Below are 22611 nucleotides of genomic sequence, written 5' to 3' on the forward strand. Positions count from 1 at the left end.
CACGACCCTGAGATTAAGAGTCTCATGCTCTACCGACTGAGCTAGCCGGGCGATTTTTGTAGGACCCCAAAGGCACTTGCTGTCGCCACATGTTGACATGTTGAGCAGGACCTGAGCTATGTTTGTGGAATTTGTGCAGAAATTAAAGACCTTCACCCTTAAACATTCACTAAACCTGGTGCATGATCTCACATCCCAGAGATTGAGAATCTGGCAAACTAACAATCGAACTGGTCAGGTAACAGCAGCATTTGAAGTGGGGTCAAAAAGGTACCATTAAAGGCACTTGACATCCCAGCTCAGTTTCGTTGCATAGCCTCTTTATAGTTGTTGAAAAAACGTTTTGTAGCGGAAGAAAACATTAATTTACTGGAAGACAATCCATTGATCACTCTTAATATCAAAGTAAAACATGTACTCTGTCCTGATAAAATTTTGAGCATGTGCATTTCACCTTGGGATTTAAAGTGTTTCCCTTTAGTCTGAGTACATCAGCTGAAGGCAGCTTAACTTCTTTTTTGGTTCTTGAAGTCTTTTTTTATTCTCATCCGAAAGGCATAGCCTATTCTGTTCCAGAAAACATTGGGGATTCCAATGTATCAATGACCTAGTTGGGAAAATAATTGCTGAACTCTGTAATGATCCTGATCTCAGCAGTACCAAGTGCCACAAAGGTCCACAAATCAGTTTACTCATGTATTTTATTGCCTATGGTTTGGTTTGTAAATGTGTGTTGGTGATATGGATGCATTCATGATAGCACATTTCCTGGACAAAATGCGTCTTGGAGCAGCTCCTGCAGTGCTTCCATCAAATCTGTTTTGAATAGGTTTTGGGTGCATTTTCATAAATAATTTCAAAAGCGTCTTATCTAAGAGGACATAACCCTGCAACTGAAGGCAAGGGAGCTACACTGTGTAAACTGGTGAAAATCATACACATTCCGATGACTGGTGGACAAAAGGATCAAAACTTTGACAGGAAAAGGGTCTACAAACTGACCTTTTGTTTGAAGACCTGGAGGTCTTGACAAGTGAGAAATTGAAGGAAGGGCGAATTTTAGACAAGCTAGCAGAAAAGTGTGAGTGACATTGATGTTGCATCCTTTATGCATTGGCTCATTTCATCAAAAGCCAGCAAACAGGAGGAATGTGCTTGTTGGGTTTTTCTTTTGAGGAAGAACTATGTAAGCACAGCAGCATCTGGTCTCTGTGGCGCAATCGGTTAGCGCGTTCGGCTGTTAACCGAAAGGATGGTGGTTCGAGCCCACCCAGGGACGATGTATGTTCCTTTCTCTTCTTTTTTAGACGTATTTTGTGCAAACAGATTAACTAAATTTCAACATTTCACTCAAACAAATCAGCCTCTCGCCCAACGTGGGGCTCGAACCCACGACCCTGAGATTAAGAGTCTCATGCTCTACCGACTGAGCTAGCCGGGCGATTTTTGTAGGACCCCAAAGGCACTTGCTGTCGCCACATGTTGACATGTTGAGCAGGACCTGAGCTATGTTTGTGGAATTTGTGCAGAAACTAAAGACCTTCACCCTTAAACATTCACTAAACCTGGTGCATGATCTCACATCCCAGAGATTGAGAATCTGGCAAACTAACAATCGAACTGGTCAGGTAACAGCAGCATTTGAAGTGGGGTCAAAAATGTACCATTAAAGGCACTTGACATCTCAGCTCAGTTTCGTTGCATAGCCTCTTTATAGTTGTTGAAAAAACGTTTTGTAGCGGAAGAAAACATTAATTTACTGGAAGACAATCTAGTGATCGCTCTTAATATCAAAGTAAAACATGTACTCTGTCCTGATAAAATTTTGAGCATGTGCATTTCACCTTGGGATTTAAAGTGTTTCCCTTTAGTCTGAGTACATCAGCTGAAGGCAGCTTAACTTCTTTTTTGGTTCTTGAAGTCTTTTTTTATTCTCATCCGAAAGGCATAGCCTATTCTGTTCCAGAAAACATTGGGGATTCCAATGTATCAATGACCTAGTTGGGAAAATAATTGCTGAACTCTGTAATGATCCTGATCTCAGCAGTACCAAGTGCCACAAAGGTCCACAAATCAGTTTACTCATGTATTTTATTGCCTATGGTTTGGTTTGTAAATGTGTGTTGGTGATATGGATGCATTCATGATAGCACATTTTCTGGACAAAATGCGTCTTGGAGCAGCTCCTGCAGTGCTTCCATCAAATCTGTTTTGAATAGGTTTTGGGTGCATTTTCACAAATAATTTCAAAAGCGTCTTATCTAAGAGGACATAACCCTGCAACTGAAGGCAAGGGAGCTACACTGTGTAAACTGGTGAAAATCATACACATTCCGATGACTGGTGGACAAAAGGATCAAAACTTTGACAGGAAAAGGGTCTACAAACTGACCTTTTGTTTGAAGACCTGCAGGTCTTGACAAGTGAGAAATTGAAGGAAGGGCGAATTTTAGACAAGCTAGCAGAAAAGTGTGAGTGACATTGATGTTGCATCCTTTATGCATTGGCTCATTTCATCAAAAGCCAGCAAACAGGAGGAATGTGCTTGTTGGGTTTTTCTTTTGAGGAAGAACTATGTAAGCACAGCAGCATCTGGTCTCTGTGGCGCAATCGGTTAGCGCGTTCGGCTGTTAACCGAAAGGATGGTGGTTCGAGCCCACCCAGGGACGATGTATGTTCCTTTCTCTTCTTTTTTAGACGTATTTTGTGCAAACAGATTAACTAAATTTCAACATTTCACTCAAACAAATCAGCCTCTCGCCCAACGTGGGGCTCGAACCCACGACCCTGAGATTAAGAGTCTCATGCTCTACCGACTGAGCTAGCCGGGCGATTTTTGTAAGACCCCAAAGGCACTTGCTGTCGCCACATGTTGACATGTTGAGCAGGACCTGAGCTATGTTTGTGGAATTTGTGCAGAAATTAAAGACCTTCACCCTTAAACATTCACTAAACCTGGTGCATGATCTCACATCCCAGAGATTGAGAATCTGGCAAACTAACAATCGAACTGGTCAGGTAACAGCAGCATTTGAAGTGGGGTCAAAAAGGTACCATTAAAGGCACTTGACATCCCAGCTCAGTTTCGTTGCATAGCCTCTTTATAGTTGTTGAAAAAACGTTTTGTAGCGGAAGAAAACATTAATTTACTGGAAGACAATCCAGTGATCGCTCTTAATATCAAAGTAAAACATGTACTCTGTCCTGATAAAATTTTGAGCATGTGCATTTCACCTTGGGATTTAAAGTGTTTCCCTTTAGTCTGAGTACATCAGCTGAAGGCAGCTTAACTTCTTTTTTGGTTCTTGAAGTCTTTTTTTATTCTCATCCGAAAGGCATAGCCTATTCTGTTCCAGAAAACATTGGGGATTCCAATGTATCAATGACCTAGTTGGGAAAATAATTGCTGAACTCTGTAATGATCCTGATCTCAGCAGTACCAAGTGCCACAAAGGTCCACAAATCAGTTTACTCATGTATTTTATTGCCTATGGTTTGGTTTGTAAATGTGTGTTGGTGATATGGATGCATTCATGATAGCACATTTTCTGGACAAAATGCGTCTTGGAGCAGCTCCTGCAGTGCTTCCATCAAATCTGTTTTGAATAGGTTTTGGGTGCATTTTCACAAATAATTTCAAAAGCGTCTTATCTAAGACGACATAACCCTGCAACTGAAGGCAAGGGAGCTACACTGTGTAAACTGGTGAAAATCATACACATTCCGATGACTGGTGGACAAAAGGATCAAAACTTTGACAGGAAAAGGGTCTACAAACTGACCTTTTGTTTGAAGACCTGGAGGTCTTGACAAGTGAGAAATTGAAGGAAGGGCGAATTTTAGACAAGCTAGCAGAAAAGTGTGAGTGACATTGATGTTGCATCCTTTATGCATTGGCTCATTTCATCAAAAGCCAGCAAACAGGAGGAATGTGCTTGTTGGGTTTTTCTTTTGAGGAAGAACTATGTAAGCACAGCAGCATCTGGTCTCTGTGGCGCAATCGGTTAGCGCGTTCGGCTGTTAACCGAAAGGATGGTGGTTCGAGCCCACCCAGGGACGATGTATGTTCCTTTCTCTTCTTTTTTAGACGTATTTTGTGCAAACAGATTAACTAAATTTCAACATTTCACTCAAACAAATCAGCCTCTCGCCCAACAGCTCGAACTCACGACCCTGAGATTAAGAGTCTCATGCTCTACCGACTGAGCTAGCCGGGCGATTTTTGTAGGACCCCAAAGGCACTTGCTGTCGCCACATGTTGACATGTTGAGCAGGACCTGAGCTATGTTTGTGGAATTTGTGCAGAAATTAAAGACCTTCACCCTTAAACATTCACTAAACCTGGTGCATGATCTCACATCCCAGAGATTGAGAATCTGGCAAACTAACAATCGAACTGGTCAGGTAACAGCAGCATTTGAAGTGGGGTCAAAAAGGTACCATTAAAGGCACTTGACATCCCAGCTCAGTTTCGTTGCATAGCCTCTTTATAGTTGTTGAAAAAACGTTTTGTAGCGGAAGAAAACATTAATTTACTGGAAGACAATCCATTGATCACTCTTAATATCAAAGTAAAACATGTACTCTGTCCTGATAAAATTTTGAGCATGTGCATTTCACCTTGGGATTTAAAGTGTTTCCCTTTAGTCTGAGTACATCAGCTGAAGGCAGCTTAACTTCTTTTTTGGTTCTTGAAGTCTTTTTTTATTCTCATCCGAAAGGCATAGCCTATTCTGTTCCAGAAAACATTGGGGATTCCAATGTATCAATGACCTAGTTGGGAAAATAATTGCTGAACTCTGTAATGATCCTGATCTCAGCAGTACCAAGTGCCACAAAGGTCCACAAATCAGTTTACTCATGTATTTTATTGCCTATGGTTTGGTTTGTAAATGTGTGTTGGTGATATGGATGCATTCATGATAGCACATTTCCTGGACAAAATGCGTCTTGGAGCAGCTCCTGCAGTGCTTCCATCAAATCTGTTTTGAATAGGTTTTGGGTGCATTTTCATAAATAATTTCAAAAGCGTCTTATCTAAGAGGACATAACCCTGCAACTGAAGGCAAGGGAGCTACACTGTGTAAACTGGTGAAAATCATACACATTCCGATGACTGGTGGACAAAAGGATCAAAACTTTGACAGGAAAAGGGTCTACAAACTGACCTTTTGTTTGAAGACCTGGAGGTCTTGACAAGTGAGAAATTGAAGGAAGGGCGAATTTTAGACAAGCTAGCAGAAAAGTGTGAGTGACATTGATGTTGCATCCTTTATGCATTGGCTCATTTCATCAAAAGCCAGCAAACAGGAGGAATGTGCTTGTTGGGTTTTTCTTTTGAGGAAGAACTATGTAAGCACAGCAGCATCTGGTCTCTGTGGCGCAATCGGTTAGCGCGTTCGGCTGTTAACCGAAAGGATGGTGGTTCGAGCCCACCCAGGGACGATGTATGTTCCTTTCTCTTCTTTTTTAGACGTATTTTGTGCAAACAGATTAACTAAATTTCAACATTTCACTCAAACAAATCAGCCTCTCGCCCAACGTGGGGCTCGAACCCACGACCCTGAGATTAAGAGTCTCATGCTCTACCGACTGAGCTAGCCGGGCGATTTTTGTAGGACCCCAAAGGCACTTGCTGTCGCCACATGTTGACATGTTGAGCAGGACCTGAGCTATGTTTGTGGAATTTGTGCAGAAACTAAAGACCTTCACCCTTAAACATTCACTAAACCTGGTGCATGATCTCACATCCCAGAGATTGAGAATCTGGCAAACTAACAATCGAACTGGTCAGGTAACAGCAGCATTTGAAGTGGGGTCAAAAATGTACCATTAAAGGCACTTGACATCTCAGCTCAGTTTCGTTGCATAGCCTCTTTATAGTTGTTGAAAAAACGTTTTGTAGCGGAAGAAAACATTAATTTACTGGAAGACAATCTAGTGATCGCTCTTAATATCAAAGTAAAACATGTACTCTGTCCTGATAAAATTTTGAGCATGTGCATTTCACCTTGGGATTTAAAGTGTTTCCCTTTAGTCTGAGTACATCAGCTGAAGGCAGCTTAACTTCTTTTTTGGTTCTTGAAGTCTTTTTTTATTCTCATCCGAAAGGCATAGCCTATTCTGTTCCAGAAAACATTGGGGATTCCAATGTATCAATGACCTAGTTGGGAAAATAATTGCTGAACTCTGTAATGATCCTGATCTCAGCAGTACCAAGTGCCACAAAGGTCCACAAATCAGTTTACTCATGTATTTTATTGCCTATGGTTTGGTTTGTAAATGTGTGTTGGTGATATGGATGCATTCATGATAGCACATTTTCTGGACAAAATGCGTCTTGGAGCAGCTCCTGCAGTGCTTCCATCAAATCTGTTTTGAATAGGTTTTGGGTGCATTTTCACAAATAATTTCAAAAGCGTCTTATCTAAGAGGACATAACCCTGCAACTGAAGGCAAGGGAGCTACACTGTGTAAACTGGTGAAAATCATACACATTCCGATGACTGGTGGACAAAAGGATCAAAACTTTGACAGGAAAAGGGTCTACAAACTGACCTTTTGTTTGAAGACCTGCAGGTCTTGACAAGTGAGAAATTGAAGGAAGGGCGAATTTTAGACAAGCTAGCAGAAAAGTGTGAGTGACATTGATGTTGCATCCTTTATGCATTGGCTCATTTCATCAAAAGCCAGCAAACAGGAGGAATGTGCTTGTTGGGTTTTTCTTTTGAGGAAGAACTATGTAAGCACAGCAGCATCTGGTCTCTGTGGCGCAATCGGTTAGCGCGTTCGGCTGTTAACCGAAAGGATGGTGGTTCGAGCCCACCCAGGGACGATGTATGTTCCTTTCTCTTCTTTTTTAGACGTATTTTGTGCAAACAGATTAACTAAATTTCAACATTTCACTCAAACAAATCAGCCTCTCGCCCAACGTGGGGCTCGAACCCACGACCCTGAGATTAAGAGTCTCATGCTCTACCGACTGAGCTAGCCGGGCGATTTTTGTAAGACCCCAAAGGCACTTGCTGTCGCCACATGTTGACATGTTGAGCAGGACCTGAGCTATGTTTGTGGAATTTGTGCAGAAATTAAAGACCTTCACCCTTAAACATTCACTAAACCTGGTGCATGATCTCACATCCCAGAGATTGAGAATCTGGCAAACTAACAATCGAACTGGTCAGGTAACAGCAGCATTTGAAGTGGGGTCAAAAAGGTACCATTAAAGGCACTTGACATCCCAGCTCAGTTTCGTTGCATAGCCTCTTTATAGTTGTTGAAAAAACGTTTTGTAGCGGAAGAAAACATTAATTTACTGGAAGACAATCCAGTGATCGCTCTTAATATCAAAGTAAAACATGTACTCTGTCCTGATAAAATTTTGAGCATGTGCATTTCACCTTGGGATTTAAAGTGTTTCCCTTTAGTCTGAGTACATCAGCTGAAGGCAGCTTAACTTCTTTTTTGGTTCTTGAAGTCTTTTTTTATTCTCATCCGAAAGGCATAGCCTATTCTGTTCCAGAAAACATTGGGGATTCCAATGTATCAATGACCTAGTTGGGAAAATAATTGCTGAACTCTGTAATGATCCTGATCTCAGCAGTACCAAGTGCCACAAAGGTCCACAAATCAGTTTACTCATGTATTTTATTGCCTATGGTTTGGTTTGTAAATGTGTGTTGGTGATATGGATGCATTCATGATAGCACATTTTCTGGACAAAATGCGTCTTGGAGCAGCTCCTGCAGTGCTTCCATCAAATCTGTTTTGAATAGGTTTTGGGTGCATTTTCACAAATAATTTCAAAAGCGTCTTATCTAAGACGACATAACCCTGCAACTGAAGGCAAGGGAGCTACACTGTGTAAACTGGTGAAAATCATACACATTCCGATGACTGGTGGACAAAAGGATCAAAACTTTGACAGGAAAAGGGTCTACAAACTGACCTTTTGTTTGAAGACCTGGAGGTCTTGACAAGTGAGAAATTGAAGGAAGGGCGAATTTTAGACAAGCTAGCAGAAAAGTGTGAGTGAAATTGATGTTGCATCCTTTATGCATTGGCTCATTTCATCAAAAGCCAGCAAACAGGAGGAATGTGCTTGTTGGGTTTTTCTTTTGAGGAAGAACTATGTAAGCACAGCAGCATCTGGTCTCTGTGGCGCAATCGGTTAGCGCGTTCGGCTGTTAACCGAAAGGATGGTGGTTCGAGCCCACCCAGGGACGATGTATGTTCCTTTCTCTTCTTTTTTAGACGTATTTTGTGCAAACAGATTAACTAAATTTCAACATTTCACTCAAACAAATCAGCCTCTCGCCCAACGTGGGGCTCGAACCCACGACCCTGAGATTAAGAGTCTCATGCTCTACCGACTGAGCTAGCCGGGCGATTTTTGTAGGACCCCAAAGGCACTTGCTGTCGCCACATGTTGACATGTTGAGCAGGACCTGAGCTATGTTTGTGGAATTTGTGCAGAAACTAAAGACCTTCACCCTTAAACATTCACTAAACCTGGTGCATGATCTCACATCCCAGAGATTGAGAATCTGGCAAACTAACAATCGAACTGGTCAGGTAACAGCAGCATTTGAAGTGGGGTCAAAAATGTACCATTAAAGGCACTTGACATCTCAGCTCAGTTTCGTTGCATAGCCTCTTTATAGTTGTTGAAAAAACGTTTTGTAGCGGAAGAAAACATTAATTTACTGGAAGACAATCTAGTGATCGCTCTTAATATCAAAGTAAAACATGTACTCTGTCCTGATAAAATTTTGAGCATGTGCATTTCACCTTGGGATTTAAAGTGTTTCCCTTTAGTCTGAGTACATCAGCTGAAGGCAGCTTAACTTCTTTTTTGGTTCTTGAAGTCTTTTTTTATTCTCATCCGAAAGGCATAGCCTATTCTGTTCCAGAAAACATTGGGGATTCCAATGTATCAATGACCTAGTTGGGAAAATAATTGCTGAACTCTGTAATGATCCTGATCTCAGCAGTACCAAGTGCCACAAAGGTCCACAAATCAGTTTACTCATGTATTTTATTGCCTATGGTTTGGTTTGTAAATGTGTGTTGGTGATATGGATGCATTCATGATAGCACATTTTCTGGACAAAATGCGTCTTGGAGCAGCTCCTGCAGTGCTTCCATCAAATCTGTTTTGAATAGGTTTTGGGTGCATTTTCACAAATAATTTCAAAAGCGTCTTATCTAAGACGACATAACCCTGCAACTGAAGGCAAGGGAGCTACACTGTGTAAACTGGTGAAAATCATACACATTCCGATGACTGGTGGACAAAAGGATCAAAACTTTGACAGGAAAAGGGTCTACAAACTGACCTTTTGTTTGAAGACCTGGAGGTCTTGACAAGTGAGAAATTGAAGGAAGGGCGAATTTTAGACAAGCTAGCAGAAAAGTGTGAGTGACATTGATGTTGCATCCTTTATGCATTGGCTCATTTCATCAAAAGCCAGCAAACAGGAGGAATGTGCTTGTTGGGTTTTTCTTTTGAGGAAGAACTATGTAAGCACAGCAGCATCTGGTCTCTGTGGCGCAATCGGTTAGCGCGTTCGGCTGTTAACCGAAAGGATGGTGGTTCGAGCCCACCCAGGGACGATGTATGTTCCTTTCTCTTCTTTTTTAGACGTATTTTGTGCAAACAGATTAACTAAATTTCAACATTTCACTCAAACAAATCAGCCTCTCGCCCAACGTGGGGCTCGAACCCACGACCCTGAGATTAAGAGTCTCATGCTCTACCGACTGAGCTAGCCGGGCGATTTTTGTAGGACCCCAAAGGCACTTGCTGTCGCCACATGTTGACATGTTGAGCAGGACCTGAGCTATGTTTGTGGAATTTGTGCAGAAACTAAAGACCTTCACCCTTAAACATTCACTAAACCTGGTGCATGATCTCACATCCCAGAGATTGAGAATCTGGCAAACTAACAATCGAACTGGTCAGGTAACAGCAGCATTTGAAGTGGGGTCAAAAATGTACCATTAAAGGCACTTGACATCTCAGCTCAGTTTCGTTGCATAGCCTCTTTATAGTTGTTGAAAAAACGTTTTGTAGCGGAAGAAAACATTAATTTACTGGAAGACAATCTAGTGATCGCTCTTAATATCAAAGTAAAACATGTACTCTGTCCTGATAAAATTTTGAGCATGTGCATTTCACCTTGGGATTTAAAGTGTTTCCCTTTAGTCTGAGTACATCAGCTGAAGGCAGCTTAACTTCTTTTTTGGTTCTTGAAGTCTTTTTTTATTCTCATCCGAAAGGCATAGCCTATTCTGTTCCAGAAAACATTGGGGATTCCAATGTATCAATGACCTAGTTGGGAAAATAATTGCTGAACTCTGTAATGATCCTGATCTCAGCAGTACCAAGTGCCACAAAGGTCCACAAATCAGTTTACTCATGTATTTTATTGCCTATGGTTTGGTTTGTAAATGTGTGTTGGTGATATGGATGCATTCATGATAGCACATTTTCTGGACAAAATGCGTCTTGGAGCAGCTCCTGCAGTGCTTCCATCAAATCTGTTTTGAATAGGTTTTGGGTGCATTTTCACAAATAATTTCAAAAGCATCTTATCTAAGAGGACATAACCCTGCAACTGAAGGCAAGGGAGCTACACTGTGTAAACTGGTGAAAATCATACACATTCCGATGACTGGTGGACAAAAGGATCAAAACTTTGACAGGAAAAGGGTCTACAAACTGACCTTTTGTTTGAAGACCTGCAGGTCTTGACAAGTGAGAAATTGAAGGAAGGGCGAATTTTAGACAAGCTAGCAGAAAAGTGTGAGTGACATTGATGTTGCATCCTTTATGCATTGGCTCATTTCATCAAAAGCCAGCAAACAGGAGGAATGTGCTTGTTGGGTTTTTCTTTTGAGGAAGAACTATGTAAGCACAGCAGCATCTGGTCTCTGTGGCGCAATCGGTTAGCGCGTTCGGCTGTTAACCGAAAGGATGGTGGTTCGAGCCCACCCAGGGACGATGTATGTTCCTTTCTCTTCTTTTTTAGACGTATTTTGTGCAAACAGATTAACTAAATTTCAACATTTCACTCAAACAAATCAGCCTCTCGCCCAACGTGGGGCTCGAACCCACGACCCTGAGATTAAGAGTCTCATGCTCTACCGACTGAGCTAGCCGGGCGATTTTTGTAAGACCCCAAAGGCACTTGCTGTCGCCACATGTTGACATGTTGAGCAGGACCTGAGCTATGTTTGTGGAATTTGTGCAGAAATTAAAGACCTTCACCCTTAAACATTCACTAAACCTGGTGCATGATCTCACATCCCAGAGATTGAGAATCTGGCAAACTAACAATCGAACTGGTCAGGTAACAGCAGCATTTGAAGTGGGGTCAAAAAGGTACCATTAAAGGCACTTGAAACCAGCTCAGTTTCGTTGCATAGCCTCTTTATAGTTGTTGAAAAAACGTTTTGTAGCGGAAGAAAACATTAATTTACTGGAAGACAATCCAGTGATCGCTCTTAATATCAAAGTAAAACATGTACTCTGTCCTGATAAAATTTTGAGCATGTGCATTTCACCTTGGGATTTAAAGTGTTTCCCTTTAGTCTGAGTACATCAGCTGAAGGCAGCTTAACTTCTTTTTTGGTTCTTGAAGTCTTTTTTTATTCTCATCCGAAAGGCATAGCCTATTCTGTTCCAGAAAACATTGGGGATTCCAATGTATCAATGACCTAGTTGGGAAAATAATTGCTGAACTCTGTAATGATCCTGATCTCAGCAGTACCAAGTGCCACAAAGGTCCACAAATCAGTTTACTCATGTATTTTATTGCCTATGGTTTGGTTTGTAAATGTGTGTTGGTGATATGGATGCATTCATGATAGCACATTTTCTGGACAAAATGCGTCTTGGAGCAGCTCCTGCAGTGCTTCCATCAAATCTGTTTTGAATAGGTTTTGGGTGCATTTTCACAAATAATTTCAAAAGCGTCTTATCTAAGACGACATAACCCTGCAACTGAAGGCAAGGGAGCTACACTGTGTAAACTGGTGAAAATCATACACATTCCGATGACTGGTGGACAAAAGGATCAAAACTTTGACAGGAAAAGGGTCTACAAACTGACCTTTTGTTTGAAGACCTGCAGGTCTTGACAAGTGAGAAATTGAAGGAAGGGCGAATTTTAGACAAGCTAGCAGAAAAGTGTGAGTGACATTGATGTTGCATCCTTTATGCATTGGCTCATTTCATCAAAAGCCAGCAAACAGGAGGAATGTGCTTGTTGGGTTTTTCTTTTGAGGAAGAACTATGTAAGCACAGCAGCATCTGGTCTCTGTGGCGCAATCGGTTAGCGCGTTCGGCTGTTAACCGAAAGGATGGTGGTTCGAGCCCACCCAGGGACGATGTATGTTCCTTTCTCTTCTTTTTTAGACGTATTTTGTGCAAACAGATTAACTAAATTTCAACATTTCACTCAAACAAATCAGCCTCTCGCCCAACGTGGGGCTCGAACCCACGACCCTGAGATTAAGAGTCTCATGCTCTACCGACTGAGCTAGCCGGGCGATTTTTGTAGGACCCCAAAGGCACTTGCTGTCGCCACATGTTGACATGTTGAGCAGGACCTGAGCTATGTTTGTGGAATTTGTGCAGAAACTAAAGACCTTCACCCTTAAACATTCACTAAACCTGGTGCATGATCTCACATCCCAGAGATTGAGAATCTGGCAAACTAACAATCGAACTGGTCAGGTAACAGCAGCATTTGAAGTGGGGTCAAAAATGTACCATTAAAGGCACTTGACATCTCAGCTCAGTTTCGTTGCATAGCCTCTTTATAGTTGTTGAAAAAACGTTTTGTAGCGGAAGAAAACATTAATTTACTGGAAGACAATCTAGTGATCGCTCTTAATATCAAAGTAAAACATGTACTCTGTCCTGATAAAATTTTGAGCATGTGCATTTCACCTTGGGATTTAAAGTGTTTCCCTTTAGTCTGAGTACATCAGCTGAAGGCAGCTTAACTTCTTTTTTGGTTCTTGAAGTCTTTTTTTATTCTCATCCGAAAGGCATAGCCTATTCTGTTCCAGAAAACATTGGGGATTCCAATGTATCAATGACCTAGTTGGGAAAATAATTGCTGAACTCTGTAATGATCCTGATCTCAGCAGTACCAAGTGCCACAAAGGTCCACAAATCAGTTTACTCATGTATTTTATTGCCTATGGTTTGGTTTGTAAATGTGTGTTGGTGATATGGATGCATTCATGATAGCACATTTTCTGGACAAAATGCGTCTTGGAGCAGCTCCTGCAGTGCTTCCATCAAATCTGTTTTGAATAGGTTTTGGGTGCATTTTCACAAATAATTTCAAAAGCGTCTTATCTAAGACGACATAACCCTGCAACTGAAGGCAAGGGAGCTACACTGTGTAAACTGGTGAAAATCATACACATTCCGATGACTGGTGGACAAAAGGATCAAAACTTTGACAGGAAAAGGGTCTACAAACTGACCTTTTGTTTGAAGACCTGGAGGTCTTGACAAGTGAGAAATTGAAGGAAGGGCGAATTTTAGACAAGCTAGCAGAAAAGTGTGAGTGACATTGATGTTGCATCCTTTATGCATTGGCTCATTTCATCAAAAGCCAGCAAACAGGAGGAATGTGCTTGTTGGGTTTTTCTTTTGAGGAAGAACTATGTAAGCACAGCAGCATCTGGTCTCTGTGGCGCAATCGGTTAGCGCGTTCGGCTGTTAACCGAAAGGATGGTGGTTCGAGCCCACCCAGGGACGATGTATGTTCCTTTCTCTTCTTTTTTAGACGTATTTTGTGCAAACAGATTAACTAAATTTCAACATTTCACTCAAACAAATCAGCCTCTCGCCCAACGTGGGGCTCGAACCCACGACCCTGAGATTAAGAGTCTCATGCTCTACCGACTGAGCTAGCCGGGCGATTTTTGTAGGACCCCAAAGGCACTTGCTGTCGCCACATGTTGACATGTTGAGCAGGACCTGAGCTATGTTTGTGGAATTTGTGCAGAAACTAAAGACCTTCACCCTTAAACATTCACTAAACCTGGTGCATGATCTCACATCCCAGAGATTGAGAATCTGGCAAACTAACAATCGAACTGGTCAGGTAACTGGTCAAAAAGGTACCATTAAAGGCACTTGACATCCAAGCTCAGTTTCGTTGCATAGCCTCTTTATAGTTGTTGAAAAAACGTTTTGTAGCGGAAGAAAACATTAATTTACTGGAAGACAATCCATTGATCACTCTTAATATCAAAGTAAAACATGTACTCTGTCCTGATAAAATTTTGAGCATGTGCATTTCACCTTGGGATTTAAAGTGTTTCCCTTTAGTCTGAGTACATCAGCTGAAGGCAGCTTAACTTCTTTTTTGGTTCTTGAAGTCTTTTTTTATTCTCATCCGAAAGGCATAGCCTATTCTGTTCCAGAAAACATTGGGGATTCCAATGTATCAATGACCTAGTTGGGAAAATAATTGCTGAACTCTGTAATGATCCTGATCTCAGCAGTACCAAGTGCCACAAAGGTCCACAAATCAGTTTACTCATGTATTTTATTGCCTATGGTTTGGTTTGTAAATGTGTGTTGGTGATATGGATGCATTCATGATAGCACATTTCCTGGACAAAATGCGTCTTGGAGCAGCTCCTGCAGTGCTTCCATCAAATCTGTTTTGAATAGGTTTTGGGTGCATTTTCATAAATAATTTCAAAAGCGTCTTATCTAAGAGGACATAACCCTGCAACTGAAGGCAAGGGAGCTACACTGTGTAAACTGGTGAAAATCATACACATTCCGATGACTGGTGGACAAAAGGATCAAAACTTTGACAGGAAAAGGGTCTACAAACTGACCTTTTGTTTGAAGACCTGGAGGTCTTGACAAGTGAGAAATTGAAGGAAGGGCGAATTTTAGACAAGCTAGCAGAAAAGTGTGAGTGACATTGATGTTGCATCCTTTATGCATTGGCTCATTTCATCAAAAGCCAGCAAACAGGAGGAATGTGCTTGTTGGGTTTTTCTTTTGAGGAAGAACTATGTAAGCACAGCAGCATCTGGTCTCTGTGGCGCAATCGGTTAGCGCGTTCGGCTGTTAACCGAAAGGATGGTGGTTCGAGCCCACCCAGGGACGATGTATGTTCCTTTCTCTTCTTTTTTAGACGTATTTTGTGCAAACAGATTAACTAAATTTCAACATTTCACTCAAACAAATCAGCCTCTCGCCCAACGTGGGGCTCGAACCCACGACCCTGAGATTAAGAGTCTCATGCTCTACCGACTGAGCTAGCCGGGCGATTTTTGTAGGACCCCAAAGGCACTTGCTGTCGCCACATGTTGACATGTTGAGCAGGACCTGAGCTATGTTTGTGGAATTTGTGCAGAAACTAAAGACCTTCACCCTTAAACATTCACTAAACCTGGTGCATGATCTCACATCCCAGAGATTGAGAATCTGGCAAACTAACAATCGAACTGGTCAGGTAACAGCAGCATTTGAAGTGGGGTCAAAAATGTACCATTAAAGGCACTTGACATCTCAGCTCAGTTTCGTTGCATAGCCTCTTTATAGTTGTTGAAAAAACGTTTTGTAGCGGAAGAAAACATTAATTTACTGGAAGACAATCTAGTGATCGCTCTTAATATCAAAGTAAAACATGTACTCTGTCCTGATAAAATTTTGAGCATGTGCATTTCACCTTGGGATTTAAAGTGTTTCCCTTTAGTCTGAGTACATCAGCTGAAGGCAGCTTAACTTCTTTTTTGGTTCTTGAAGTCTTTTTTTATTCTCATCCGAAAGGCATAGCCTATTCTGTTCCAGAAAACATTGGGGATTCCAATGTATCAATGACCTAGTTGGGAAAATAATTGCTGAACTCTGTAATGATCCTGATCTCAGCAGTACCAAGTGCCACAAAGGTCCACAAATCAGTTTACTCATGTATTTTATTGCCTATGGTTTGGTTTGTAAATGTGTGTTGGTGATATGGATGCATTCATGATAGCACATTTTCTGGACAAAATGCGTCTTGGAGCAGCTCCTGCAGTGCTTCCATCAAATCTGTTTTGAATAGGTTTTGGGTGCATTTTCACAAATAATTTCAAAAGCGTCTTATCTAAGACGACATAACCCTGCAACTGAAGGCAAGGGAGCTACACTGTGTAAACTGGTGAAAATCATACACATTCCGATGACTGGTGGACAAAAGGATCAAAACTTTGACAGGAAAAGGGTCTACAAACTGACCTTTTGTTTGAAGACCTGGAGGTCTTGACAAGTGAGAAATTGAAGGAAGGGCGAATTTTAGACAAGCTAGCAGAAAAGTGTGAGTGACATTGATGTTGCATCCTTTATGCATTGGCTCATTTCATCAAAAGCCAGCAAACAGGAGGAATGTGCTTGTTGGGTTTTTCTTTTGAGGAAGAACTATGTAAGCACAGCAGCATCTGGTCTCTGTGGCGCAATCGGTTAGCGCGTTCGGCTGTTAACCGAAAGGATGGTGGTTCGAGCCCACCCAGGGACGATGTATGTTCCTTTCTCTTCTTTTTTAGACGTATTTTGTGCAAACAGATTAACTAAATTTCAACATTTCACTCAAACAAATCAGCCTCTCGCCCAACGTGGGGCTCGAACCCACGACCCTGAGATTAAGAGTCTCATGCTCTACCGACTGAGCTAGCCGGGCGATTTTTGTAGGACCCCAAAGGCACTTGCTGTCGCCACATGTTGACATGTTGAGCAGGACCTGAGCTATGTTTGTGGAATTTGTGCAGAAACTAAAGACCTTCACCCTTAAACATTCACTAAACCTGGTGCATGATCTCACATCCCAGAGATTGAGAATCTGGCAAACTAACAATCGAACTGGTCAGGTAACTGGTCAAAAAGGTACCATTAAAGGCACTTGACATCCAAGCTCAGTTTCGTTGCATAGCCTCTTTATAGTTGTTGAAAAAACGTTTTGTAGCGGAAGAAAACATTAATTTACTGGAAGACAATCCATTGATCACTCTTAATATCAAAGTAAAACATGTACTCTGTCCTGATAAAATTTTGAGCATGTGCATTTCACCTTGGGATTTAAAGTGTTTCCCTTTAGTCTGAGTACATCAGCTGAAGGCAGCTTAACTTCTTTTTTGGTTCTTGAAGTCTTTTTTTATTCTCATCCGAAAGGCATAGCCTATTCTGTTCCAGAAAACATTGGGGATTCCAATGTATCAATGACCTAGTTGGGAAAATAATTGCTGAACTCTGTAATGATCCTGATCTCAGCAGTACCAAGTGCCACAAAGGTCCACAAATCAGTTTACTCATGTATTTTATTGCCTATGGTTTGGTTTGTAAATGTGTGTTGGTGATATGGATGCATTCATGATAGCACATTTCCTGGACAAAATGCGTCTTGGAGCAGCTCCTGCAGTGCTTCCATCAAATCTGTTTTGAATAGGTTTTGGGTGCATTTTCATAAATAATTTCAAAAGCGTCTTATCTAAGAGGACATAACCCTGCAACTGAAGGCAAGGGAGCTACACTGTGTAAACTGGTGAAAATCATACACATTCCGATGACTGGTGGACAAAAGGATCAAAACTTTGACAGGAAAAGGGTCTACAAACTGACCTTTTGTTTGAAGACCTGGAGGTCTTGACAAGTGAGAAATTGAAGGAAGGGCGAATTTTAGACAAGCTAGCAGAAAAGTGTGAGTGACATTGATGTTGCATCCTTTATGCATTGGCTCATTTCATCAAAAGCCAGCAAACAGGAGGAATGTGCTTGTTGGGTTTTTCTTTTGAGGAAGAACTATGTAAGCACAGCAGCATCTGGTCTCTGTGGCGCAATCGGTTAGCGCGTTCGGCTGTTAACCGAAAGGATGGTGGTTCGAGCCCACCCAGGGACGATGTATGTTCCTTTCTCTTCTTTTTTAGACGTATTTTGTGCAAACAGATTAACTAAATTTCAACATTTCACTCAAACAAATCAGCCTCTCGCCCAACAGCTCGAACTCACGACCCTGAGATTAAGAGTCTCATGCTCTACCGACTGAGCTAGCCGGGCGATTTTTGTAGGACCCCAAAGGCACTTGCTGTCGCCACATGTTGACATGTTGAGCAGGACCTGAGCTATGTTTGTGGAATTTGTGCAGAAATTAAAGACCTTCACCCTTAAACATTCACTAAACCTGGTGCATGATCTCACATCCCAGAGATTGAGAATCTGGCAAACTAACAATCGAACTGGTCAGGTAACAGCAGCATTTGAAGTGGGGTCAAAAAGGTACCATTAAAGGCACTTGACATCCCAGCTCAGTTTCGTTGCATAGCCTCTTTATAGTTGTTGAAAAAACGTTTTGTAGCGGAAGAAAACATTAATTTACTGGAAGACAATCCATTGATCACTCTTAATATCAAAGTAAAACATGTACTCTGTCCTGATAAAATTTTGAGCATGTGCATTTCACCTTGGGATTTAAAGTGTTTCCCTTTAGTCTGAGTACATCAGCTGAAGGCAGCTTAACTTCTTTTTTGGTTCTTGAAGTCTTTTTTTATTCTCATCCGAAAGGCATAGCCTATTCTGTTCCAGAAAACATTGGGGATTCCAATGTATCAATGACCTAGTTGGGAAAATAATTGCTGAACTCTGTAATGATCCTGATCTCAGCAGTACCAAGTGCCACAAAGGTCCACAAATCAGTTTACTCATGTATTTTATTGCCTATGGTTTGGTTTGTAAATGTGTGTTGGTGATATGGATGCATTCATGATAGCACATTTCCTGGACAAAATGCGTCTTGGAGCAGCTCCTGCAGTGCTTCCATCAAATCTGTTTTGAATAGGTTTTGGGTGCATTTTCATAAATAATTTCAAAAGCGTCTTATCTAAGAGGACATAACCCTGCAACTGAAGGCAAGGGAGCTACACTGTGTAAACTGGTGAAAATCATACACATTCCGATGACTGGTGGACAAAAGGATCAAAACTTTGACAGGAAAAGGGTCTACAAACTGACCTTTTGTTTGAAGACCTGGAGGTCTTGACAAGTGAGAAATTGAAGGAAGGGCGAATTTTAGACAAGCTAGCAGAAAAGTGTGAGTGACATTGATGTTGCATCCTTTATGCATTGGCTCATTTCATCAAAAGCCAGCAAACAGGAGGAATGTGCTTGTTGGGTTTTTCTTTTGAGGAAGAACTATGTAAGCACAGCAGCATCTGGTCTCTGTGGCGCAATCGGTTAGCGCGTTCGGCTGTTAACCGAAAGGATGGTGGTTCGAGCCCACCCAGGGACGATGTATGTTCCTTTCTCTTCTTTTTTAGACGTATTTTGTGCAAACAGATTAACTAAATTTCAACATTTCACTCAAACAAATCAGCCTCTCGCCCAACGTGGGGCTCGAACCCACGACCCTGAGATTAAGAGTCTCATGCTCTACCGACTGAGCTAGCCGGGCGATTTTTGTAGGACCCCAAAGGCACTTGCTGTCGCCACATGTTGACATGTTGAGCAGGACCTGAGCTATGTTTGTGGAATTTGTGCAGAAACTAAAGACCTTCACCCTTAAACATTCACTAAACCTGGTGCATGATCTCACATCCCAGAGATTGAGAATCTGGCAAACTAACAATCGAACTGGTCAGGTAACTGGTCAAAAAGGTACCATTAAAGGCACTTGACATCCCAGCTCAGTTTCGTTGCATAGCCTCTTTATAGTTGTTGAAAAAACGTTTTGTAGCGGAAGAAAACATTAATTTACTGGAAGACAATCCATTGATCACTCTTAATATCAAAGTAAAACATGTACTCTGTCCTGATAAAATTTTGAGCATGTGCATTTCACCTTGGGATTTAAAGTGTTTCCCTTTAGTCTGAGTACATCAGCTGAAGGCAGCTTAACTTCTTTTTTGGTTCTTGAAGTCTTTTTTTATTCTCATCCGAAAGGCATAGCCTATTCTGTTCCAGAAAACATTGGGGATTCCAATGTATCAATGACCTAGTTGGGAAAATAATTGCTGAACTCTGTAATGATCCTGATCTCAGCAGTACCAAGTGCCACAAAGGTCCACAAATCAGTTTACTCATGTATTTTATTGCCTATGGTTTGGTTTGTAAATGTGTGTTGGTGATATGGATGCATTCATGATAGCACATTTCCTGGACAAAATGCGTCTTGGAGCAGCTCCTGCAGTGCTTCCATCAAATCTGTTTTGAATAGGTTTTGGGTGCATTTTCATAAATAATTTCAAAAGCGTCTTATCTAAGAGGACATAACCCTGCAACTGAAGGCAAGGGAGCTACACTGTGTAAACTGGTGAAAATCATACACATTCCGATGACTGGTGGACAAAAGGATCAAAACTTTGACAGGAAAAGGGTCTACAAACTGACCTTTTGTTTGAAGACCTGGAGGTCTTGACAAGTGAGAAATTGAAGGAAGGGCGAATTTTAGACAAGCTAGCAGAAAAGTGTGAGTGACATTGATGTTGCATCCTTTATGCATTGGCTCATTTCATCAAAAGCCAGCAAACAGGAGGAATGTGCTTGTTGGGTTTTTCTTTTGAGGAAGAACTATGTAAGCACAGCAGCATCTGGTCTCTGTGGCGCAATCGGTTAGCGCGTTCGGCTGTTAACCGAAAGGATGGTGGTTCGAGCCCACCCAGGGACGATGTATGTTCCTTTCTCTTCTTTTTTAGACGTATTTTGTGCAAACAGATTAACTAAATTTCAACATTTCACTCAAACAAATCAGCCTCTCGCCCAACAGCTCGAACTCACGACCCTGAGATTAAGAGTCTCATGCTCTACCGACTGAGCTAGCCGGGCGATTTTTGTAGGACCCCAAAGGCACTTGCTGTCGCCACATGTTGACATGTTGAGCAGGACCTGAGCTATGTTTGTGGAATTTGTGCAGAAATTAAAGACCTTCACCCTTAAACATTCACTAAACCTGGTGCATGATCTCACATCCCAGAGATTGAGAATCTGGCAAACTAACAATCGAACTGGTCAGGTAACAGCAGCATTTGAAGTGGGGTCAAAAAGGTACCATTAAAGGCACTTGACATCCCAGCTCAGTTTCGTTGCATAGCCTCTTTATAGTTGTTGAAAAAACGTTTTGTAGCGGAAGAAAACATTAATTTACTGGAAGACAATCCATTGATCACTCTTAATATCAAAGTAAAACATGTACTCTGTCCTGATAAAATTTTGAGCATGTGCATTTCACCTTGGGATTTAAAGTGTTTCCCTTTAGTCTGAGTACATCAGCTGAAGGCAGCTTAACTTCTTTTTTGGTTCTTGAAGTCTTTTTTTATTCTCATCCGAAAGGCATAGCCTATTCTGTTCCAGAAAACATTGGGGATTCCAATGTATCAATGACCTAGTTGGGAAAATAATTGCTGAACTCTGTAATGATCCTGATCTCAGCAGTACCAAGTGCCACAAAGGTCCACAAATCAGTTTACTCATGTATTTTATTGCCTATGGTTTGGTTTGTAAATGTGTGTTGGTGATATGGATGCATTCATGATAGCACATTTTCTGGACAAAATGCGTCTTGGAGCAGCTCCTGCAGTGCTTCCATCAAATCTGTTTTGAATAGGTTTTGGGTGCATTTTCACAAATAATTTCAAAAGCGTCTTATCTAAGACGACATAACCCTGCAACTGAAGGCAAGGGAGCTACACTGTGTAAACTGGTGAAAATCATACACATTCCGATGACTGGTGGACAAAAGGATCAAAACTTTGACAGGAAAAGGGTCTACAAACTGACCTTTTGTTTGAAGACCTGCAGGTCTTGACAAGTGAGAAATTGAAGGAAGGGCGAATTTTAGACAAGCTAGCAGAAAAGTGTGAGTGACATTGATGTTGCATCCTTTATGCATTGGCTCATTTCATCAAAAGCCAGCAAACAGGAGGAATGTGCTTGTTGGGTTTTTCTTTTGAGGAAGAACTATGTAAGCACAGCAGCATCTGGTCTCTGTGGCGCAATCGGTTAGCGCGTTCGGCTGTTAACCGAAAGGATGGTGGTTCGAGCCCACCCAGGGACGATGTATGTTCCTTTCTCTTCTTTTTTAGACGTATTTTGTGCAAACAGATTAACTAAATTTCAACATTTCACTCAAACAAATCAGCCTCTCGCCCAACGTGGGGCTCGAACCCACGACCCTGAGATTAAGAGTCTCATGCTCTACCGACTGAGCTAGCCGGGCGATTTTTGTAGGACCCCAAAGGCACTTGCTGTCGCCACATGTTGACATGTTGAGCAGGACCTGAGCTATGTTTGTGGAATTTGTGCAGAAACTAAAGACCTTCACCCTTAAACATTCACTAAACCTGGTGCATGATCTCACATCCCAGAGATTGAGAATCTGGCAAACTAACAATCGAACTGGTCAGGTAACAGCAGCATTTGAAGTGGGGTCAAAAATGTACCATTAAAGGCACTTGACATCTCAGCTCAGTTTCGTTGCATAGCCTCTTTATAGTTGTTGAAAAAACGTTTTGTAGCGGAAGAAAACATTAATTTACTGGAAGACAATCTAGTGATCGCTCTTAATATCAAAGTAAAACATGTACTCTGTCCTGATAAAA

General features: G+C 41.5%; 29 non-coding genes across 29 annotated transcripts; 16 read left to right on the plus strand and 13 right to left on the minus strand.

Moving 5' to 3' along the window:
- Positions 1–1205: 1205 nt before the first annotated feature.
- On the plus strand, positions 1206–1279 carry trnan-guu (transfer RNA asparagine (anticodon GUU)). The gene has a single exon. It is a non-coding gene; the product is annotated as a tRNA-Asn (tRNA).
- An 89-nt stretch (positions 1280–1368) lies between these two features.
- trnak-cuu (transfer RNA lysine (anticodon CUU)) lies at positions 1369–1441 on the minus strand. Its single transcript has one exon. It is a non-coding gene; the product is annotated as a tRNA-Lys (tRNA).
- A 1154-nt stretch (positions 1442–2595) lies between these two features.
- On the plus strand, positions 2596–2669 carry trnan-guu (transfer RNA asparagine (anticodon GUU)). Its single transcript has one exon. It is a non-coding gene; the product is annotated as a tRNA-Asn (tRNA).
- An 89-nt stretch (positions 2670–2758) lies between these two features.
- trnak-cuu (transfer RNA lysine (anticodon CUU)) lies at positions 2759–2831 on the minus strand. The gene has a single exon. It is a non-coding gene; the product is annotated as a tRNA-Lys (tRNA).
- A 1154-nt stretch (positions 2832–3985) lies between these two features.
- Positions 3986–4059, plus strand: trnan-guu (transfer RNA asparagine (anticodon GUU)). The gene has a single exon. It is a non-coding gene; the product is annotated as a tRNA-Asn (tRNA).
- Positions 4060–5371: 1312 nt separating this feature from the next.
- trnan-guu (transfer RNA asparagine (anticodon GUU)) lies at positions 5372–5445 on the plus strand. The gene has a single exon. It is a non-coding gene; the product is annotated as a tRNA-Asn (tRNA).
- Positions 5446–5534: 89 nt separating this feature from the next.
- On the minus strand, positions 5535–5607 carry trnak-cuu (transfer RNA lysine (anticodon CUU)). Its single transcript has one exon. It is a non-coding gene; the product is annotated as a tRNA-Lys (tRNA).
- A 1154-nt stretch (positions 5608–6761) lies between these two features.
- trnan-guu (transfer RNA asparagine (anticodon GUU)) lies at positions 6762–6835 on the plus strand. Its single transcript has one exon. It is a non-coding gene; the product is annotated as a tRNA-Asn (tRNA).
- Positions 6836–6924: 89 nt separating this feature from the next.
- On the minus strand, positions 6925–6997 carry trnak-cuu (transfer RNA lysine (anticodon CUU)). The gene has a single exon. It is a non-coding gene; the product is annotated as a tRNA-Lys (tRNA).
- A 1154-nt stretch (positions 6998–8151) lies between these two features.
- On the plus strand, positions 8152–8225 carry trnan-guu (transfer RNA asparagine (anticodon GUU)). Its single transcript has one exon. It is a non-coding gene; the product is annotated as a tRNA-Asn (tRNA).
- An 89-nt stretch (positions 8226–8314) lies between these two features.
- trnak-cuu (transfer RNA lysine (anticodon CUU)) lies at positions 8315–8387 on the minus strand. Its single transcript has one exon. It is a non-coding gene; the product is annotated as a tRNA-Lys (tRNA).
- Positions 8388–9541: 1154 nt separating this feature from the next.
- Positions 9542–9615, plus strand: trnan-guu (transfer RNA asparagine (anticodon GUU)). The gene has a single exon. It is a non-coding gene; the product is annotated as a tRNA-Asn (tRNA).
- Positions 9616–9704: 89 nt separating this feature from the next.
- Positions 9705–9777, minus strand: trnak-cuu (transfer RNA lysine (anticodon CUU)). The gene has a single exon. It is a non-coding gene; the product is annotated as a tRNA-Lys (tRNA).
- A 1154-nt stretch (positions 9778–10931) lies between these two features.
- On the plus strand, positions 10932–11005 carry trnan-guu (transfer RNA asparagine (anticodon GUU)). Its single transcript has one exon. It is a non-coding gene; the product is annotated as a tRNA-Asn (tRNA).
- Positions 11006–11094: 89 nt separating this feature from the next.
- Positions 11095–11167, minus strand: trnak-cuu (transfer RNA lysine (anticodon CUU)). Its single transcript has one exon. It is a non-coding gene; the product is annotated as a tRNA-Lys (tRNA).
- Positions 11168–12319: 1152 nt separating this feature from the next.
- Positions 12320–12393, plus strand: trnan-guu (transfer RNA asparagine (anticodon GUU)). The gene has a single exon. It is a non-coding gene; the product is annotated as a tRNA-Asn (tRNA).
- Positions 12394–12482: 89 nt separating this feature from the next.
- Positions 12483–12555, minus strand: trnak-cuu (transfer RNA lysine (anticodon CUU)). The gene has a single exon. It is a non-coding gene; the product is annotated as a tRNA-Lys (tRNA).
- A 1154-nt stretch (positions 12556–13709) lies between these two features.
- trnan-guu (transfer RNA asparagine (anticodon GUU)) lies at positions 13710–13783 on the plus strand. The gene has a single exon. It is a non-coding gene; the product is annotated as a tRNA-Asn (tRNA).
- An 89-nt stretch (positions 13784–13872) lies between these two features.
- trnak-cuu (transfer RNA lysine (anticodon CUU)) lies at positions 13873–13945 on the minus strand. The gene has a single exon. It is a non-coding gene; the product is annotated as a tRNA-Lys (tRNA).
- Positions 13946–15083: 1138 nt separating this feature from the next.
- trnan-guu (transfer RNA asparagine (anticodon GUU)) lies at positions 15084–15157 on the plus strand. Its single transcript has one exon. It is a non-coding gene; the product is annotated as a tRNA-Asn (tRNA).
- An 89-nt stretch (positions 15158–15246) lies between these two features.
- trnak-cuu (transfer RNA lysine (anticodon CUU)) lies at positions 15247–15319 on the minus strand. The gene has a single exon. It is a non-coding gene; the product is annotated as a tRNA-Lys (tRNA).
- Positions 15320–16473: 1154 nt separating this feature from the next.
- On the plus strand, positions 16474–16547 carry trnan-guu (transfer RNA asparagine (anticodon GUU)). Its single transcript has one exon. It is a non-coding gene; the product is annotated as a tRNA-Asn (tRNA).
- Positions 16548–16636: 89 nt separating this feature from the next.
- On the minus strand, positions 16637–16709 carry trnak-cuu (transfer RNA lysine (anticodon CUU)). The gene has a single exon. It is a non-coding gene; the product is annotated as a tRNA-Lys (tRNA).
- A 1138-nt stretch (positions 16710–17847) lies between these two features.
- Positions 17848–17921, plus strand: trnan-guu (transfer RNA asparagine (anticodon GUU)). Its single transcript has one exon. It is a non-coding gene; the product is annotated as a tRNA-Asn (tRNA).
- A 1312-nt stretch (positions 17922–19233) lies between these two features.
- On the plus strand, positions 19234–19307 carry trnan-guu (transfer RNA asparagine (anticodon GUU)). Its single transcript has one exon. It is a non-coding gene; the product is annotated as a tRNA-Asn (tRNA).
- Positions 19308–19396: 89 nt separating this feature from the next.
- trnak-cuu (transfer RNA lysine (anticodon CUU)) lies at positions 19397–19469 on the minus strand. Its single transcript has one exon. It is a non-coding gene; the product is annotated as a tRNA-Lys (tRNA).
- A 1138-nt stretch (positions 19470–20607) lies between these two features.
- On the plus strand, positions 20608–20681 carry trnan-guu (transfer RNA asparagine (anticodon GUU)). The gene has a single exon. It is a non-coding gene; the product is annotated as a tRNA-Asn (tRNA).
- Positions 20682–21993: 1312 nt separating this feature from the next.
- trnan-guu (transfer RNA asparagine (anticodon GUU)) lies at positions 21994–22067 on the plus strand. Its single transcript has one exon. It is a non-coding gene; the product is annotated as a tRNA-Asn (tRNA).
- Positions 22068–22156: 89 nt separating this feature from the next.
- On the minus strand, positions 22157–22229 carry trnak-cuu (transfer RNA lysine (anticodon CUU)). Its single transcript has one exon. It is a non-coding gene; the product is annotated as a tRNA-Lys (tRNA).
- Positions 22230–22611: the final 382 nt, after the last annotated feature.

The sequence above is a fragment of the Brachyhypopomus gauderio genome, unplaced genomic scaffold (genome assembly GCF_052324685.1).
Source record: "Brachyhypopomus gauderio isolate BG-103 unplaced genomic scaffold, BGAUD_0.2 sc342, whole genome shotgun sequence".
NCBI classification, from domain to species: Eukaryota; Metazoa; Chordata; class Actinopteri; order Gymnotiformes; family Hypopomidae; genus Brachyhypopomus; species Brachyhypopomus gauderio.